At 36.7% G+C, this 6,869-nt stretch overlaps 1 pseudogene; it reads right to left on the minus strand.

Moving 5' to 3' along the window:
* Window positions 1-5,041: 5,041 nt before the first annotated feature.
* On the minus strand, window positions 5,042-5,851 carry LOC149244051 (uncharacterized; annotated as a pseudogene).
* Between the last annotated feature and the right edge of the window lie 1,018 nt (window positions 5,852-6,869).

Here is a 6,869-nt window from a genome sequence, read left to right on the forward strand (position 1 = left end):
TTTGCTGTATATTTACTATTTAGAATATCTTGGGGAGGTTTCCTTGTTGATGGTATGTATTTGATAATGATGTCCACATAATTTGCAACACTACTGTTTGCTCAAATCAACAACTTTCCAGTCATTAACTAGAGTGTCACTTATCAGTTGGGCTCTGATCGTGTGGTAGTGATAAATTAGTGGAGGCTTCCCAAAGCTAAGCCCAGGTTCAAATCTTAATGTGCCTGTGCTTTTCTGATATCTTCCTGAAAATCCAGGAAGTGACTTGTTCCAAGAGTTAGATACCCTTCTTGACCGGAATTTCCCCATTTGTTGCTTGTAAGAAGATACCTTGCATTGTGTAGGTGCTTTCTTACACTACTGTCTAGGCCGCTAAAATATATTCATCAGAAAGATCAATAGCCAGGTAGTATAGATGTGGATTTCGACTGTGCATTATCGGACAGGTGCTGAAGGATTCTAGGACTCCAAGAGTTGGGCCAGTAAGTCTAGTCTTCATTTTAGATGAGTGAAAATGACGAGGTTATTCATTTTTTTTATTTTTATAAGTTTTACAGCATTCGTTGACTAGCAAATGTTTATTGTGTGGTTAAAACTATGCATTAGTTTACTTATAAGCATTTGGATTATGAAGACTTTGATGACTTAACATGCCTCTTCAGGGCTACGGAGGTTTTATTTTTTGCCGCCTTCATATACCCTGATCAGAGGTGCTTGGCTCTGTTCATTAGGGAGATCGTTACCTTCGAATGTCATATGCTCCAGCGGCCCTCCACGACAATCACATGGACTACGTATTTGTTCTAGTCTGTCACAATTGTTGAGATGGCTAAATGCCCCACAGTTACTTCCTACAGAGATAGTCAGAGGTCCATCAGGGATTGTCTCTCGACATTCTGCACCAGACCTCCATGTCTGGGCAGGTTTGGGGCCACGAGGAGCATCAGAGTCTCCTGACAGTGGCACAAGTGCATTTCTCAAAGTCATGCACAGATCAACATATCCTCCACTACAGGGAACTCTGCGTCCTTGGATGGTAGGAGAGATTTTGCCTTGGCTTCCATCTCAAGTTCGGTGTCTGTTCTCACCCTTAGGTGGAACATCTAGAGACCACAGAAAATCACTACGCAGGGACCCATCAGTGCAGGCCATTCCCCAAGGGACGTTATCAGATAGGTTTTTGAGGTGGGCATTCCCATTCATGGTTATAAGAATGATAACAACTGACTCCACTTCTTTCTTACAACTTTTCCCTCTATAATTTTGAGTTTGTATATTATAGTTGGCTTCCTACTGTATGTAGGATTTTTTCGTTCTTTTCTAGCTTTAGGGTTTCTTTTGTAGTTTTGGGAGATTGCTCTGCACTCCTTACCACCCATTTTGGTGTATTGTATTTTGCAGTGCCATTGACCTTTCCAAGTTATTAGTGGACATTAAGATAAATTTATTTCACTTCATTTTATGCAAACTATCACCATGTTTGTGCTTACCTCATACTATATGAATGGTATGAACATAACTATTTGTTCAGTGAAGGCACTGATGACCTTAGCAATGCGACTGACCAAGCTTTTCCATGCCCCCCACTGTTAACTCTAATCTTTCTGTATTTATATTGTAGCGGCTAGACATTAATGTTGATGAAAAATGTGTATAACCATAATTTTGCTCCATGACCAATTTTCCTCCAAAGTTAAAAGAGATATGTGCCGTTAATAAAAGAATTAACAGCACTTTCCACTGGATTATCAGCAAACAGGATCAGAGATAACACTGTTTAATGTTCAAAATATATTTTTATGCGAGTAGCATAAGATTAGATCACATTAAAACTTAACGGCAATCAGTCTCTCTATTACTGATTTTCACAAGGATCTAAGGATATATCCAATAAGAGGAATGTCGTGAGAGGACAACTAAAGTATTTTTAGCGTTGTCATAGACCATATCTTAGAAATTTGTGGGTTACATCGGCTACAAATTTCATGAAAGTATAATTTCATATTTTTGAATTAAGAAAATATATTGTCAGATTTCATTCCCTGAATTCGAATGAGACGTTGGAAACTCTTTGTTTAGGTGATTGTCTTTATTGCCCTGTTGCGATTTATTAATGTCATAAATCCAAGTTGCTGTATTCCTATTGAAATGAGTCATCTGGTTGGAAACCCTTTGTTTAGATGGTTGTTTTTATTGCCCTACAGAATATTTGTTGGTGCCATAAATCCAAATTGCGTTACTCAAATATACAATTGTTCTTAATATTTGAACAGGAGTTTGTGCTCTAATGGCAAAGTGGATTATTCACTATGCAAGTCATGTAAATTTTTTTGATGTGTGAACGTGAGTTTGTGCTCATATTTGAATATGGGATTGTGCTTTAATGGCTGGGTGGTATTCAATATACATGTCTTGAATTTTTGGAGCATAAGTTTGTGTTCTAATTTCATGGTGGAGTATTGGCAATGCATGTCTGTTTTTGTACATGTGAGCGTGAGTCCGTGCTTTAAAGGCCATGGAGAATTGCTGAATACATGTTTTTAAGTTTTCTTGCATGTGAACATGACTTTGTGTTCTAATAACTAAGCGAAAGTTGAGTTTCCCTATTTGTGATAACAACAAAGTGAAAATTTGTTGAATGTGTGTTTTGAGGTTCTTGTCATTTGACAAAGATGACTAATAAAATTTGTTGAATGTGTGTTTTGAGGTTCTTGTCATTTGACAAAGATGACTAATGACTCGTGTATTAGTCGTGATTTGAGAAAATTATGATGTAAAACTTTGCAGCAAAAAACAGTGGTAACATAGTAACACAACTGAATGGATGATAATAGTTTTACTTTAATACCAGAGTGTATAATTGGAGTATTAACTTATAATTATGCTCAGACATCTTGGAATGATAAATGTAAGTTGTATAACGTATTGCTTTCCATATTTTATTATCAACTGTGAATTTTCTTTTTTAATTTTAAAATGAAAAAATGTGTGGTCTTAATGTAATGATTTTAAAACTATTTATTATCCAATGAGTGTAAAACGTCAATCATAGTCTAGCAAGTATAACATATAATTAAATGTTAACTAACCTCCTATCTGATGGGATCACTTGCATTTATATTCATTGTAGCACATCTAGATCACTCTATGTCTTTTTGAGGGTATAAGATGTACATGTCCAACCCTAGGCTACTTTATGGAGGTGGGTTATTTAAAATGCATTTTATTTTAACATGCGGCACTAATTTCCACAAGTCACCAACATATAGCACAATGTTTATAAGTTGGGCACATCAACTGCTTACTCATATCTGGATCTAGGTCATTTTTCATTCATACAACCATTCTTAGTTCTTCCAATTTCTAGCTCTTCCAAATTGGAAAAAATGTTCGAATCAACAAGTCAAAAATATAAATATCTAGATTTGGATGTTTCTAAAAATACCCTTTTTCCATGAAGTTGTATTATGAATTTCCATGGAGATTATTAGGTCAACTTTATAGATGTCCAAATCATTCGCTATCCAAGAAAACCAAAATGTCTCACTAAATCAAACAACGAAATTTCCAAATTCCTAGACCATTATTCATCTAGAGATTCCATGATAGTGCCCACCTGGCTTCCCATGTCAACTCAAACACCTATTCATGGCCATGTCATCATCCTATTAGTGTGTCAATATCCAGATATTTTGATATTTGTATCATCTAACAATTGGAAAGTCTTTAAAAAGGGTCATTTTCTAGAATTCCAAATTTTCGAAATTGAGTCTCCATGTCCCGTGCTAGGGTTAGTGCCATATTGACTTGTTTGCACCATTGTGCCACATCATCTTGATCTGACCACACTACCTATTGATAGGAAAAATGTCCCGCCAAGGGGTTCTCCTTGGTGTGAAGGCTCAATTAGATTTCACACCATTTGGGATAGGAGCCCCATCTGGCATGTGGGTCAAGCTACCACCATGTATGTTTTGCTCTGGCTGCCAAATGTGGATATGTTAGAGCGAGGGCAAGAATGAAATGCACGAAGAATTGGGATGAGGTCAACCCATGATTGAAAACATGCAGAACGGAATACAATAATGTAACAGCAAAACAATAAGAAGCATGCCTTTAGAAGGGTTAGTGAGCTAAAACCATCTCAGCCATATGAATAGGAAAGTGCCATCAATTCACAATAAGTTTCCGGCATAGCATGAAATAAGAAAGCACAGATTCAAAGCAAACACGCAAGCCATAAGCCACAAATTAGTTCGTTAACATATTGCTCACATGAAAGCACACATACAAACACTATGGAAATATCAGGCAACCAATACAACCACTATGAAGATGCACGAGAATCAAGGTCGAAAGCGAAGAACTTCTCATTATTCATGTTGCAAGTTCAAGTACATCTCTTGCAAACCATCAAAGCCCAATAATGGAACATGAGTTGTTCATAACAGATTCAAAGTAAAACCCTAGCATCACCATAACTCACCTTATTATCTACCAAGTGTTGTGTGCCTCTAGCTCTTTAAGCACGAAACAACTACCTAATGCTAGCCTAGCTCAAGTGTTGAAGTCCCTTCTAATAAGGCATGAGGGTATATTTATAGAAATAAGGTGAGTGTTCACCTACCATGACCTTTCACCTACCCTCATGACTCTATAATGTCTAACGACTTTTGGTAAAATATGACAAAATCATATTTACAACAAAAGGAAGCTCAAGAGGAATCCACACATGCTTTGAATAAACAGTGCTAGAAGCTTGCATGGAGTCAATTCACTTGTTTCCACCTTTGGTTCTTCATCAGCGTTAGCATTCTCTACCTTTAATGATATAATGAAGTACATGACATAGCTATGGGCATGGAAGCAACATGTGGGGATGCCTTGAATACCTTGGTGAGTCATTCTATAGAAAGGAAAACCCTAGTTGCGCAGCAGTAAAATTAATAATCGATATAATCACCAAGCCAATAATAGTAATTTTGAGGGTAAATGCTTTCAAAGCAACCCAACCTTCAATATGAGGTTCCTTGGATGCTTCTTACCATATGCCAAACTTGGGATAAATTATGCCTAAGACATCACGTCCCACAAATAAGGTTAAACAGGATAAGGCATCCCAAATCAATAACTTCATGGGGTTATCTTTATCAGTTTGGATCTAATTTTTCCTGAACTTTAAAGACTAAAGCATCAACAATAGTCCCTACACGCTGAAATTCATCTAGTGTGTTATAGTCAAATTGTTTATTAGGAGGTCCTTTTTCCTCTGTGGGATGTGGGCCATCAACAAGTTATTCATACTTCAAAAAAGAAGACGAGTGAAAAAATATAGGTTCATGATAGTCCTTTAGCCATGTTGCAACAACAACATGAGTGCCATATTTTGAGCCTGTAGCCAGCGACACAAAATCTTTGGCAAGCCAAAAGTTTTGTTGAATAAATAGAATAGTGAATATCCTATACCTAAAGAAAACGCATTCCCTATATGAATGTTGTCTGACAGAAAAGGCGCGACCAACACAAGTGCTTCTTTCCCATCACCATGAGGTGCTCTTATATCCCAATTACATTTACACCTGGAACAACTGAGTTATTTTTGTCGTACTCTTCATAGTTGTTTTTGTATTGTTGTAGGGAATCTATGAAAATACATGATGGCTTGAAAGTCTAATATGGAGGAAGAAATTTTTGAAAATATGTATCTCCACCAACTTAACACATGCTCAAATAATAAACTCTGAACACCCATGTGATTTTCAATTGAAGCAAGATTGAAGTTCATAATCTCTTTGGCTAGTTTATTTGCATTCTTTGTATTCTAATCTGAATACCTAGGATTTGTAGATCCTTATAGTGTAGGAGGTATAATTGGAGAGAAAAGTCATATTTTCATATGAAAGCTCTTTATGTTTAGAGTAATATCTTCTTCCTTGGAGAATTTTATGTTGATGAATGTTCATGTTACCAAAGTATGTGTTCCATTAAATATCAAATGAAACAACTAATAATATTCCATGTGCATGATAGAATTTGAGCTCAATGCGTGGAGAATGGTGCTAATAAATGCCTGCCCTGCTCCCAACAATCACAAATATTGCCCATCACACATTACAGGCACTACAACTTGAGCCATACCATGTAAAAATGTGTTTTAGTAATCTTGGCCATTTGTATAGTGAATTGAGAAAGCGTCAATTTGTTACATGCTTCAGAGGAGAGCAAAACAATGGTTGACCAACACGTAGACTGCATACTATTATGTTGTATTAGAACAAATGAGATACATTATCTGGTCAATCGTGTAAACCTCCAATCTGAACTATCACCATCTCCATTGACATTTGGTGGTCATGGTGGCAAGTGCATTGAAAGAAATCTCCTTTGGCCATAAGGAAATAATTTGTAGGTGCTTTTAAAAGGTCATTTGAGCTTGCCAGTGATGTTGATTTACTTTTGAGAGCCTCTTCCAATAACAATAAGCTTACAGGTCCAATTGCAACCTCACCTCAAGCTAGATTCAATTCCAGTCATAAATCATGAACCCTAGTGAGAAAGATGGTCCAACATCAAAGGGATCAAGCGAATATAAAGTGAATAGGGGGTGTTTCATTTTATAACCAAAGAGTATTGGTAATAAAAGTCACAATTTTTGTTTATAGGGTGAGTTGTGTCCTTGAGTCGTAGTTCTACGTAACTCGCACTTTCAGATTACAGTGCCATTGATACATGTAAGTGCAACCTACAATGGGATTAATGACTTAAGCTAGTCACATTTTTCAAGTATAGGCAAGGTCGCATCTTGGAAGTGTGAGGTGTCCTAATCGCATGTGATAGAGATAGATTAGGTCGCAAGTGGGACAATGATG

This window comes from Pinus tabuliformis, chromosome 8 (assembly GCF_031772625.1).
Source record: "Pinus tabuliformis cultivar Carrire ecotype Pingquan chromosome 8, CPIR1, whole genome shotgun sequence".
Classification (NCBI taxonomy): domain Eukaryota; kingdom Viridiplantae; phylum Streptophyta; class Pinopsida; order Pinales; family Pinaceae; genus Pinus; species Pinus tabuliformis.